Source organism: Poromitra crassiceps (genome assembly GCF_964638095.1).
Source record: "Poromitra crassiceps genome assembly, chromosome: 21".
Taxonomy (NCBI): Eukaryota; Metazoa; Chordata; class Actinopteri; order Beryciformes; family Melamphaidae; genus Poromitra; species Poromitra crassiceps.
This window is the reverse complement of record NC_139638.1, coordinates 5,853,728-5,868,891: the sequence shown is the minus strand read 5'-3', so window position 1 is coordinate 5,868,891 and position 15,164 is coordinate 5,853,728.

Sequence of the window (15,164 nt, the reverse complement as noted above, 5' to 3'; positions counted from 1 at the left end):
CATTACTTAACTGTAATTAACCATATATTAATGCTGTTTGCGACCCTTATTGTAAAGTTGCAAACATATATCCCTTAAGTAACACTTAATAAAAGCTTGAGTGTGCCTAATAAGCATTACTTACCTGTAATAAACCATGTATTAATGCTCTTTGTGACCCTTATTGTAAAGTTGAAAACATGTATGCCTTAACTAACACTTCATTAATGCATTAATGTGCTGAATAAACATTACTTATCTCTAATTAACCATTTATTAATGCTCTTTGTGACCCTTATTGTAAAGTTGAAAACATGTATGCCTTAACTAACACTTCATTAATGCATTAAAGTGCTGAATAAACATTACTTATCTGTAATTAACCATTTATTAATGCTCTTTGTGACCCTTATTGTAAAGTTGAAAACATGTCTGCCTTAACTAACACTTCATTAACAGATTAAAGTGCTGAAAAAACATTACTTATCTGTAATTAACCATTTATTAATGCTCTGTGTGACCCTTATTGTAAAGTTGAAAACATCCCTTGAATAACAACAAGCGTAAGAGTGCTGAATAAGCATTACTTAACTGTAATAAACCATTTATTAATGTTCTTTGTGACACTTGTAAAGCTGAAAACATGTATGACTTAAGGAACATTTCATAAAAGCACAAGAGTGCTGAATAAGCATTACTTAACCGTAAATAACCATCTATTAATGCTCTTTAACAATAACAGCCCTCGGAGCAGAGCTTCCGCAATTCCGTTATGATGCGTTGTGATGTGAAAAGCGTCACAGCTGAACGTTTTGCCAGAGGATGAACTGGGAGCTCTCAGTCTGGAAAACATGTAGCAAAGGTAAACATTGCCCATCTGCTTATATCAACAAGCATTATAATGATACAAAGTGAGTTGATAATCGGTAAATGAATGCTCTTTGATGACTGTAGCATATGTACTGTAATTCTGAATAATAATAATAATAATAGAATATTAATATAAATGAGCATGGACAAGTACCAGATTTTCAGAATGACCAGAGCCCTTAAAAATGTATGACAGCAATGAAATTAGACAACACAGAGTTTTGGCTTTTAGCAAGATTATCTTAGTAAGAGTTAGATGAATTTAAAGCCTTTTGTTTGTAAACATGAATTCAGTACTTCAGCTTTTCACAGTTGACAATTTATAATTCCCCAAAAATAATAAAGTGCGCCCACAAATAAAATATGTTGTCCCTTCAGTCCAAAAAATAAAATAAAAAATTGTTTGGGGCCAAAAGTCGATGAAGTTCATCCGCTGGACTGTGTGTGTAACGACCGATCCAGTTGTACAGCAGGGTAGTCCTTGATGCTACTGCAGTGAATGTGTGGATTGCTCTTCTAGATGCTCAGTGGTGGCTCGCCATCCCAGTCGACTGGGAGATCTGTAGTCTCGCTGTATTCCCCTGGATCCTGGGATTCATCCTGGAAGTCCCCGTCTACAAAAATCTGACAAGGTCACACCATTTCTCTCAATTACTATTCTGTAATCAAATCAATTGGTACAGGCTACAATATTTATAAAATTTGTGTAATATCCCAGTAAACCAATAGTAATTCAATCTACAAGCTACAGTGTAGGGATGTTCATCAATAATCGATAATTGATAGTTGAGGAATGAATTCGATCACGTGGAATTTTTATCGATTTTTGTTTTGTTTTTTGTTTTTTGCGGACTAGGTTTGGGTGGAATTCGTTCCTCCTCGCCCCACTAATCTCCCGTTAATCTCGTAGTCTAGAGGCGGAACTAATCTGACGCACCCGTATTTATCGGACAATTTAGAACGTAACACACACACCTCGATACCACAAGCTGAGCGGCACGGAGCCAAGAGCTCACCAAAGAAAACAAATAAAAGATTAAACTCTGAACCTGCAGCCTAGAGGAAGGATGACCTAGAAGCAAGACATTTTATACCCTTTAGTAACAAGCAGCCTACCAGGTACGTTTAGAGTTTTAAATTCGTTTCTGTTTGATACATGTGTTCTGTGTTGTGCTAATGTGCTAGCTAGCATGCTAATGTTGGTATAGCTGTCACTGGTTGTGGTGATTGTTTGAGGCTAATTTTTTGGCGTATTTTCTCTTGTTGTGGTGGTACAAGGAGTGATTAAGCACATTGCTAGCTAATGCATCTGTTTTGTTTATATGAGTTACTAGTTACAGTAACTATGGTTCTGTGACTAAGCACATTATCTAATGCGTATATTTTGTTTATAAAGTTACTCTGTATCTGCAGTTCCTGATACTTGAATTACATTTACACAATTTACATTTTGTTTGATTAAATTATGAATTAATGTAACTGCACTTTTGATACCTGAAAGTATAGATCCACACATTGTTGTACAACTAAAATGAGATTCAAATGTAAGTTATATGTAGGTTTACTGCAATAATACATTCCTTTTATTGTCACTGTAGTAGGGATGTTAATTTTGAATCAATTTCCATAATCGAAATTCGGGAAAATAAACGATTGATTATCGATAGCGTAATAATAATAATAATGTTTTTTTTTGTTTTTTTTTACTCTAGTCTGTTGCGCGTTCTCAGCCAGGTATAATGGCGTTGCCACTGTGTAGTAAGAATATCAGACACTAGCGCTGTGGCCAGGTAAACAAACATGTTACATGATGTAAGGCAATCGGCGTCTTCCAGCTTAGCTGACCGCACAAGAGTCAAATCAACAGGCCTGAGCTCGGCGTGTCCTTACGTCATGAGTGCGCCTGCGGTAAAGTTGACAACCACAGTCACACAGCCTTAAGCTTCTGGCATACTCTTAGCGCACGCGCTGGAGGCGGGGCTCCGAGGAGGGCGCGCGCACTCTGCGCGGGCCAAAACAGAACATACTCAGTGCTCAGCTCGCTCCTCCAGGCAGTCTGAATGAAATTGAATGTAACGTTCCAAATTCTATGTATTAAATTCTAAAAAACGACCCTCAACATTTGGGAAGGCTAAGCCACACAACTAGTTTGTTATAATCGAACGCCATGCTTCAAAGGCAACTTTACGATGCTGAGGACTCAATCACAGCAGATATCCGCTGATAGCCTACCACGGAGATCTCACAGGCACAGGCAGCAAAACCCGACGCGCTGATAGAAAAATCTCCATGGACGCGCCGCGCTGTGCTCAGGCCTCGCCGTGCTCAGGCCTCGCCCCCCGACACGCCCCGTGCGATGACGTCATAATCGCCGTGTGCCCTATGCGCTTGGCTGGGCGCGAAGAGTATGCCACAAGCTTTAAGCTTCTCGCATACACTTTGCGCCCAGCCAAGCGCATAGGGCGCGCGGCGATTATGACGTCATCGCACGGGGCGTGTCGGGGGGCGAGGCCTGAGCGCAGCGCGGCGCGACCATGGAGATTTTTCTATCAGCACGTCGGGTTTTGCTGCCTGTGCCTGTGAGATCTACTCCGTGGTAGGCTATCAGCGGATATCTGCTGTGATTGAGTCCTCACCGTCGTACAGTCGCCTTCAAAGCATGATGTTCGATTATAACGAACTAGTTGTGTGGCTAAGCCTTCCCAAATGTTGAGGGTCGTTTTTTAGAATTTAATATATAGAATTGGGAACGCTACATTCAATTTCATTCAGACTGCCTGGCACTGATCGCCGCCATTTCTGGAGCACTCACTATGTTCTGTTTTGGCCTGCGCAGAGTGCGAGCGCCCTCCGTGGAGCCCCGCCTCCAGCGCGTGCGCGAAGAGTATGCCAGAAGCTTTACACTAGCTAGCTAGGCTACTGTACTCACATTTTGAAAGTAGAACTCAGGCAGCTCACCGGCCGCGGCTTCCAGGCGTATAAACTCGTGACAAAAACCTCATCTGTCCTGATGGTCGAGTTCCATCCAGCTGCTCTCAGAGTCCGACGCGTGGATATTATTATTTGCCGAGATGTGTGTGAATTGATTCAGGTGGGCGTTAGCAGCTAAAGGCTAGCTGAGTCCATGCTGACTGCTGCTACTTCATAGTTCATAACATTATAAACAAATAAAATGACTTGAATTCACTTAAACACGTGTACTAGGGATGCACCGATTGCGATTTTGTTGGCCGATTTCCGATTTTTGAATAGTCTGACTTGCCGATACCGATTTTTGCCGATTCCGATTTTCTTCCTAAGAACAATAATTGATGGGTTATTTTTTTACGTTATTATTTTTTTTTTTTACTTTGCTTTAATAGAAAATTAACATTCATGTCACATTTCTTATCATTTGCATGAGGTAGGACGATCTCACTCAGAAACATCTCAAAATAAAAGTGTTCCAGGTTACTGGACAGAGCTGTTCTTTTTTGTGTAAATACAATGAATATAAAACAATTAATTCCAGTATATCCCACAGCTATCATGCATTTACTTTTCCAAAAGAAAAAACGTGCAACAGAACAGGGGCTTCAGATGGAAAGTAGCCTATGGCTAAATCTGTTACAAAGCATATCTTCCCCTATGGGGTTTAATGTTTTTTTTGTATATGTCCCTGCCAAATAAACGAATAAAATAAAATAAATAAACGTCAAAATGTTATCCATGGACAAGGAGTTTATAGCCTATAGGTCTGGAGTAGAGATGGGCCGATACCGATACTGGTATCGGTACTTGGCTCCGATACCGTACTCAAGTACTCGTATCGGTATCGGGAGAAGGTCCCGATACTCTGGCCCGAGTACTCTGGACCTCCTTGGTTTAAAACTCAGTGAAAGTTGTTTTATATTTTGTACCTTAATGTATTACAATTAATACAAAAACTCAGAGAGTTACAGAGAGAGTTACAGAGAGTGACTACTAAGCATTTATTTGACTGTTTACTATTATTTAACATACTGTTGTACTCAATTCTGTTTTGGGTTTTGGCTGTGCTGGTGTGTGCTGCTTAAAGAAGGTAAAGAAACTGTAAACAAAGTCAAGTCAAGTCAAGTCAAATTTTATTTATATAGCACCTTTCATGCACAAAGGCAATTCAAGGTGCTTTACAAAAAAATAATCGAAAAAACAAGCAGCAAAGCAATGCACATATAAAAAACACATAAAAAACACAGCCGACAGTTTTAGTTAAAATATATACTCAAATTAACAAACATGAAACATTATTTCTGTTTTAAATAAGTTACAAGGCACTCTTCAGTATTATTATTACATGTACAGTCCATTTGTTGGAAATGTACAGGAAAAATCTTTTTAAAATTACAGGCCGAGAGAGGCAGTAGTTTAGTAGCAGTTAAAAGCAAGAGTAAACATAAAGGTATTTAGCTTGGATTTAAAAATAGGCAGAGTAGGGGCAGATCTAATGTGTTCAGGGAGTTTGTTCCAGTTATGAGAGGCATAGTGGGAGAACGCGGCTTCACCATGTTTAGATTTGGTCCTTGGGACAATTAGTAGACCAGTGCCTGAAGATCTCAGGGATCTGGATGGTTCATAGTGTAGAAGCATTTCAGAGATGTAGTGTGGGCCTGACCCGTTGAGAGATTTGTAAACTATTAGCAGAATTTTAAAGTCTATTCTAAGATTTACTGGCAGCCAATGCAGGGATTTGAGAACTGGTGTAATGTGTTCAGCTTTCTTGGTTCTTGTTACAAATAAACAAATAAACAGTATCTTAAGAATCAGCAGTGTTATTATTTTCATTGTGGTAATTGAACATTACAGTATCATTAAAAGTACAAGGCATGACAATGAAACGAAATTGGGGGAAAAAAGGGGGTAAAATAAGTGGTTACTCAACAAAAACAAAAAGTACTCGTATCGGTACTCGGTATCGGCGAGTACCCAAAATTAAGTACTCGTACTCGTACTCGGTCTGAAAAAATTGGTATCGGCCCATCTCTAGTCTGGAGCCCAGAGACCTTCGAAGCCATGCCCACTCTACAGTTGTGGATTTGGCTGTTATTGAGTAGCCTAGATGAGGAAATGAGTTTGAGTTGACTCAGTTTGAATATCGTAGTTTACACACAGTCCGTTTTTTTTAATCCGCCATTCGAAAAAAAATCATCTCGCACAGTAAACCTTGCACACTGGTCCGATGCGTTTTATTATTATGTTCGTCGTTCTATTCGCAATACGAAACAAAAGTCCTCTCCTGTATCCACGTTACAACGTGACTGGCAGATAGCAGCAGCAGCAGCAGGCAGCGGTGATGTGGAGTGCAGCTGGTCGTGGAAGAGGGGTGAGGTGAAGCGAGCCGCTCAGACTGCAGTGGACTCCAAACAACCTACCCAGCCCCTCCAGTCCGCGGCTCCACACTGACGAAGACATGCTGTTGCATGTGTGTAGTGGCAGCTTTTGTTTTGACTGCAACTCATCTGTCTCGGTCTCGCTGCTTTTGGGTGCGCGCACGTCACTTGAAAATCGGCTCACAGAATCGGCATTTTAGAGTGACCGGCACAGATCACCGATCGAGGCCGATCACGTGGAAATCGGCCATTTCCGGTCACGTGCCGATCGATCGGTGCATCCCTAACGTGTACCGCTACTCACACTTTGTTGAAAATTAGGAGAGAAGTGTGCGAAATGTCATAGTTATAACAGCCTCGCTGAGGTCCACAGACCACTGGGTGCGTTTGTTTGTGTCCGCGGCGCATGCCGTTGTGAATTCCCCATGTTTAAAACAGTTTTGTTTTAAACTAAAGGCTATATGAAGCTCCACCTCACGTTAGTCGGCTGTGCAATGGAGTGGGGCGAGGAGGAACAAATTCCACCCAAACCTAGTCCGCAAAAAACAAAAATCGATAAAAATACCACATGATCGAATTCATTCCTCAACTATCAATTATCGATTATTGATGAACATCCCTACACTGTAGCTTGTAGATTGAATTACTATTGGTTTACTGGGATATTACACAAATTTTATAAATATTGTAGCCTGTACCAATTGATTTGATTACAGAATAGTAATTGAGAGAAATGGTGTGACCTTGTCAGATTTTTGTAGACGGGGACTTCCAGGATGAATCCCAGGATCCAGGGGAATACAGCGAGACTACAGATCTCCCAGTCGACTGGGATGGCGAGCCACCACTGAGCATCTAGAAGAGCAATCCACACATTCACTGCAGTAGCATCAAGGACTACCCTGCTGTACGACTGGAGCGGTCGTTACACACACAGTCCAGCGGATGAACTTCATCGGGACGCGTACAGACACCCATCGACTTTTGGCCCCAAACAATTTTTTATTTTATTTTTTGGACTGAAGGGACAACATATTTTATTTGTGGGCGCACTTTATTATTTTTGGGGAATTATAAATTGTCAACTGTGAAAAGCTGAAGTACTGAATTCATGTTTACAAACAAAAGGCTTTAAATTCATCTAACTCTTACTAAGATAATCTTGCTAAAAGCCAAAACTCTGTGTTGTCTAATTTCATTGCTGTCATACATTTTTAAGGGCTCTGGTCATTCTGAAAATCTAGTACTTGTCCATGCTCATTTATATTAATATTCTATTATTATTATTATTATTATTCAGAATTACAGTACATATGCTACAGTCATCAAAGAGCATTAATTTACCGATTATCAACTCACTTTGTATCATTATAATGCTTGTTGATATAAGCAGATGGGCAATGTTTACCTTTGCTACATGTTTTCCAGACTGAGAGCTCCCAGTTCATCCTCTGGCAAAACGTTCAGCTGTGACGCTTTTCACATCACAACGCATCATAACGGAATTGCGGAAGCTCTGCTCCGAGGGCTGTTATTGTTAAAGAGCATTAATAGATGGTTATTTACGGTTAAGTAATGCTTATTCAGCACTCTTGTGCTTTTATGAAATGTTCCTTAAGTCATACATGTTTTCAGCTTTACAAGTGTCACAAAGAACATTAATAAATGGTTTATTACAGTTAAGTAATGCTTATTCAGCACTCTTACGCTTGTTGTTATTCAAGGGATGTTTTCAACTTTACAATAAGGGTCACACAGAGCATTAATAAATGGTTAATTACGGATAAGTAATGTTTTTCAGCACTTTAATAAGTTTATGAACTGTTAGTTAAGGCATATATGTTTTCAACTTTAAAATAAGGGTCACAAAGAACATTAATAAATGCTTAATTACGGATAAGTAATGTTTTTTCAGCACTTTAATATGTTAATGAAGTGTTAGTTAAGGCAGACATGTTTTCAACTTTACAATAAGGGTCACAAAGAGCATTAGTAAATGGTTAATTACAGATAAGTAATGTTTTTTCAGCACTTTAATGTGTTAATGAGTGTTAGTTAAGGCATACATGTTTTCAACTTTACAATAAGGGTCACAAAGAGCATTAATAAATGGTTAATTACAGATAAGTAATGTTTATTCAGCACTTTAATGCACTAATGAAGTGTTAGTTAAGGCATACATGTTTTCAACTTTACAATAAGGGTCACAAAGAGCATTAATAAATGGTTAATTACAGATAAGTAATGTTTATTCAGCACATTAATGCATTAATGAAGTGTTAGTTAAGGCATACATGTTTTCAACTTTACAATAAGGGTCACAAAGAGCATTAATACATGGTTTATTACAGGTAAGTAATGCTTATTAGGCACACTCAAGCTTTTATTAAGTGTTACTTAAGGGATATATGTTTGCAACTTTACAATAAGGGTCGCAAACAGCATTAATATATGGTTAATTACAGTTAAGTAATGCTTATAGAACATGCATATAAATTAGGGCCACATGAAGAAACGGAACCAGCAAACCTCAAATTAACGTTAATTAAGGGTTAATGGATGCTTATTAAGCACTACTAGTCATGTTAATTACGGTGTGTTAATTAATGCTTATTAAGCATTAACCAACCCTTACTTAATGCACATTAGTTAATGTTAATTAAGGGTTAATTAAGGCTTACTAAGCTTTACTAACCCTGTTAATTCATGTTAATTCATGCTTATTAAGCATTAACTAAGCATTAATTAACCCTTAATTAATGTACCCTTATTGTAAAGTGTTACCTAAAACACAACCTTATTTCACAGATGGGAATATTATCATATTCTGACAATGCATATTTATAATATAGCTACATTTGAAATGTTAGCTCCACATTACAAATACTAAATACAATAAAACAATCGTAAATCACATGGGCCAGAAAACTACTAGACTATTTTGATGAATGTTATAGGATGATGTCCAATTCAAGCCATGCCATTTGGTCATTATTGATGACAGTGATTTAGGGCTGCAACTAATGATTATTTTCATAATCGATTAATCTGTCGATTATTTTCTCGAATAATCGATTAGTTGTTTGGTCTATAAAATGTCAGAAAATGGTAGCAAATGACGATCAGTGTTTCCCAAAGCCCAAGATGATGCCCTCAAATGTCTTGTTTTGTCCACAACTCAAAGATAATATCAGTTTACTGTCATAGGAGTAACTAAAATATTCACATTTAAGAAGCTGGAATCAGAGAATTTAGACCTTTTCCCTGTACTCAAAATGATTACTCGATTAATAGTTTTCTATTAATTTTCTGTCGATCGACTAATCGATTAATCGTTGCAGCTCTACAGTGATTACTACGATTGTGCCCTACTAGGCAGACACGAGCAGCTCTATATTCTGAGCAGCCAGCTCAGATGTTAATCTCGCTCTAAATTGTTTGGCATCAAGCAAATTAAACAATGATCATCTTTTCTATATACTACCATTTTTTCTGACAGTTGGCAGACATCTAGAGCAATCAAATCACTAAATTCAGATGGTATTGACATCACATGCTTAATCCGGCCCCTAAATTCACCATAGTAGCCTTGTAGAAACAATTTTGGTTTTGACACACACTTTCTCGCTAGACATACTGCATGTTCACAACCATTGTGACTCCTAACATTGGCAAAAGAGACTATCTGGCAAACACTGCCATCAGATATCCTAACCAGTGTGTTATCCCTCTTAAGTTTTCTTCTGTAATTAATGCTCAGAAATACCTGTGAGTTAACTACCGCTTTGTGGTAAAACACAGCTTGAACTTTGACAGGGCATGCAAGATGTTGCTCAGTAGCATCCTTTTCATGCAGATTGAGAGCTCTAAAACATCCACTTCCAAAAAGCACAGTGCCAGTTACTCTTATTGCATGTTTAGTTATATTATAGCCATCCAGCATTGTGTCAAACAGCTGCTTTACTCTAGGTTGAGCATCTATCATCAAAGTCTCACCAATGTTCTCTACTTGTTTAAGTAAGAGAAATGATTTGACTATCTGCAAGGGTACAGATTGAGTGCCATTGTATAGTTTCAACAGAGATCCATTGCACCCTTCGAAACTGTATGCACTGTAACACCATAGGGGCCCCCAGTTTCTGACACTCTCACTAAGATGAAGGAGAATGTGAACATTGTATGTCATATGTGGCCTACCATACAAGATTTCAAAGTCACGCACAAACTCATTCAGGTGTTGAGATGCATGAAAGAGCTCTAGCTGTCTAATGGAAGTTGTTTGCAAGACAAAAACTGCTTTGCACAAAAGGAGGAAGTGCCTAAAAAAATCTACCTTGAAGAATGGATTTTAAAACAATGGGAGCATAAAATAAGAGAAAAGCTCACCATTCTGAGGTTTTCCAGTAGGCCCTGGTTAAGATAGATCTAGGCAATCTTGTGATGTTGGTTGGAGGTTGAAAATTCTTCATTTTCCTATCTATCTCATTGACTGTGGTTCCTATATACCAAGGTTCTCTATGGTACGAACTATCAAACCACAGGGTAGACAGTTGTCTCATCACCCCTAAATCAATGCAATGCATGGAGTCGACAACAAATCCAGAGACAATGTCAAAACAAAGCAGCGACATCAAAGGTGTGGGCCCTTTCACCCCAACGGTTTCACCAACCACTGCATTTCTTCCACATTCAATCATTTCTGCGTGAGAGCGTTCTGCTACTCCTTCCTGATAAGGATATACTTGAACATATCCTCTACCTTTCTCGACTCTATCCCCGGGATGAAGACACCAGTTGCAGCCAAACTTCCCATTGAATTGCTTGACATTTTGAAATGCAGCCCGCGCTACACTATCACATGAACAAATTATAGCATACGCATACGATTTTACAATCTTACCCTTTAAACACCACTTAAAACCTTCAGAAGCAAGAGTTTTAATTTCACTGATGAATGGTGTAAAAAAGATGGGGGTGGATGGTTTTTTTACCCCAAACCATAGTCCTGCTAAAAACATGTTATTTTTCCTTATATTAGGTGGGAGCTCATTTATGTGACACAGCAAGGGCCAGATAGAAAAAGATGAGGATTTGAAGATGGGTACACCATCAGAGTTAAAAGTGAAGCTAAAAGAGTAATCTTTTTTTAAATTTGAGTCTTTGCATGTCTGTTCATACAGTTTTCCATCCATAATGTCTGAAATTGTTTCTGGGTTTGTGGGCCTAGTCTTTCTGTAGTTCAATGACTCTCCAAGTTTTAAAGTCTCTAGGACATGCTTCAGTTGGCCAATAAGGGGCAAGGTAAAAAAAAAGTTGCCGTTTTTCATTAGTTCATTTTTGTCAAACATCTGATGGCAAGACTTACAGGCATCATTTTCCAAAACACAAAAGCAGGTGGGGCAATATACATGAAAATCATATTTTCCTGTTTTGAAAAGTTTTTTGAAGAGATATTTAGTGGCTGGCAACAGGCAATCTTGTGGTAGAATAAGAGTCAAAATTTGGAGCAGTGTTTGCAGACCATCTTGGGTCAATCCCACTGTTGCAGTAAAGGCCATCAGAAGTAGGATGGTTTGTCCAAGAGTAACGGATGATCCTCTGTATAGTGGGGACTTCATCTTGTGATCATTAACCTAGAACAAAAACAGGATTCCTATTAGTTATAGCTCCTGTAATATGTGGTTGGAAAGTAGGAGATGTGATTTGGCCTTGTGGCAGCAAGAGCAGCCCCACCACCCTCTTTCTGAGGCTATAAGAAATGTTCTGGCATCATAAATTAAACTGCGAAGAATAAAAAATCTGGAGTCCAGGCTGGAATCCTGGAAACCAGATTTTTTTTAGGGGATTAAACATTTAAATCAAATTATACAATAGGTAGTTCAACTTCCGACCGAGTAATCTGATTGGTCAAGTAGACATTGAAACCAGCATAAAAGCAAATGTATCAAATGTGGGGAAAATTCATCATTACTAAAATATTACCCCGCTATTTCCAGAAAATGAATTGTTTTGTTAATTTTAGAGGATGAGAAGTGTAGGAATGAGGTCAGGATGTCCAGGTATTGGGCTGTCAAATGTTTGCAAGGCGATCTGAAAAACATTAAAGTCCCTGGAAACCAGAAATATTTTTTTATTATTTAGCATTTTGAGTTCATCACATCACAGGAACCTATGTTAATAAGCCACCAGCCAAATTTGAACGATGATGAACGTCGCAAAGTATATAAATTCGATTTTAGAGTGTATTTTCTCCCGCGGACTGTGTGGGCGTGTCCCATCTGCAGCAGGTCTCCTCCGAGAGAGAGAGAGAGGAGAGAGTGAGAGAAGGAAAGAGAGATGGAGTGTGTGTGTGTGTGTGTTCGCGCGTTGCTCGGTGCATAGCCTACTGACAGAGAGGAAGAGATCTCTGCCGCTGCGAGTGCAAAGCGCTACTGTGTGTGTGTCAGTGTGTGTGTGCGCGCGTGCGTGCATGCGTGTGTGTGATTCGATTAAAATCTTATGACTTTCCATGAGAGGCTGTTCTTTACATCATTATTGGCACTTTAGTGACGCGTACAGACTTTGGCGGTAAAATACACCCTATCGTCTATTCTTTTGCATACTGCGTAGGAACCCGGATATATTTTACAGGAAGAGTAATTGAACTTCAACAAGGATTTGATTTGACCTAATCAGACTAATGTATGATTTGATCTAATCAGACTGACATACATAAAAAATTATCCTAAATTATCCTGCTGTTATTGGCACTTTAGTGACGCGTACAGACTTTGGCGGTAAAATACACCCTATCGTCTATTCTTTTGCATACTGCGTAGGAACCCGGATATATTTTACAGGAAGAGTAATTGAACTTCAACAAGGATTTGATTTGACCTAATCAGACTAATGTATGATTTGATCTAATCAGACTGACATACATAAAAAATTATCCTACCATGTTTTCACAATCAAAAGTTGAGCTGTTATCTGAGACTCCATCATCACCACCATCATCGTCACCTGTGTGGCTGTCGAGGGCATGCTATGGAGAGGAGAGACACCAAGAGCTATTATTAGTTAAGAGAGGGATTTTAAATTGTTGCGTTAAACCAGTTTCGGTGAAAGGGAAAATATTTTCTATAACTATTGTAGTGTATATCAATTTCTAGCCGTGTTAGCACAACTGCTACTCATGTTCTATGCCCTTGGTATTTTATACCATGGTCTGGGTGAATACTCAATTATGATTGGCTGCAGGGTGTCCATTATTTTCTGATAATGTACACCTACTAAGTAACCTTACCTTAAGTTACCTTAAAGTAGTACCAGTCGGCCCACTGTCCTATACAATAAAGGCAAAATGCCCCCAAAAATAATCTAAAAAACAAACAAACTCTCTAACGTCACTACAGGCTGCCGACGTCATAACCTCCTTGGCTGTGGCCCGACAGAGCCTATCTCATCGTGACATCGGGACAATGACATTGCGTTGGAGATAACACCCACACTAATGAGGGTTTCCAAATTCCAATCATGGAAGTTGGAAACCCTCATTAGTGTTTTGCTTGCACCTGTTTACCCTGCCTGTTCGACACAAAATGGTCCCCGTGAAAAGGGTCTATACCTCCCGTTGCTGACTGGTATCTAAGGTTAATCTTATTTACTGGAGCAGTGAACAACATATCCATAGCATGAGAAGCTGACAGGATGGTAATGATTGTTCCAGATATTAGTCAGTTGTTACCAGGGGCACATGTGTTATAGCTTATGAAAAGCTTCAACGTTCATTAATTTAAACAGCCATGAGTGCAGTTATTGCAGAATAGACTAATTTGGATTTGACTGGATCTGAGGCTGATTTGGCTAAAGGACTGGCTATTTCCTCCCACTGAAATGTTTTAAAACAGGCGAATTATTTTCCATACTGCGTAGGAAGCAATCTGGAAATATGTACAGGAAGACCTAATCAGACTAATGTACCTCAAAAATGACCCATACCGTGTTTTCAGAATCAAAAGTTGAGCTGTTATCTCCATCATCACCACCATCCCCACCATCATGGTCACCTGTGTGGCTGTCGAGGGGGTGCTACAGAGAGGAGAGACACCAATAGCTATTATTAGTTAAGAGAGGCACTGTATTTAAATTGTTAAACCCGTTTCTGTGAAAGGGAAAATATTGTGTATAACTAATGTAGTTTATATCAATTTCTAGCCGTGTTAGCACAACTGCTACTACAGAGGCATGTACAACAGCTTCTGCTAAATTGAAAATAGATTTATTTTTGCAATATTTCTGAGGTGATAAAATATGACTGGACAAGCTTTGTGATGTGTTGCTTAAAGCATAAATTGCTATCAAACAGGACACCAAGATTATTTGCAAGTTGCAGCAAGCTTAACACATTCACTGCCAGCCTTTTTTCAATACTGTAGTTAACTTCTGCCAGAGGGTTTTTTTGAGGATTCTGGCTCATTTTACAAGAGCCGAGGATTCTTTTCTGCTTTGACTTTGTGAACACAAAGTTCACAAAAGTACTAATAGAATGTGTGCTTTCTCTGTCTAAAAGAGTTAGTTTGTAGAGTGCGGGATTGCAAATTTGCATAATAGATTACGGGTGGAACACACTTTGAAACACGCAGCATAAATAAGACCAGAATCGCAAAAGCTTCATCAAAGCTCTCAACACAAACCACAAGAAACGAGCGAGCCGATCCAGACTTGCACAGCGGCCGCCAGCAGACAGGCAGCAGAAGCAGTGAGCCTGGTGACGCGAGGTTACAGCAGCAACAGAAACGAGCTTGTGACATGCCCGCTGCAGCCAAGAAGAACACACACGGAGGGAGGAGTTTGAAGGAGAGGGGTGTTTCCTGCTGTTATGGAGGAAATTACTGTTCAAAACTATTGTTTAGATGTCTGACGTCTTACTGATGCCAAAAATGAATGGTTAAAGTGACTGTTCTATCGAATTTCACAAAAAGCCGT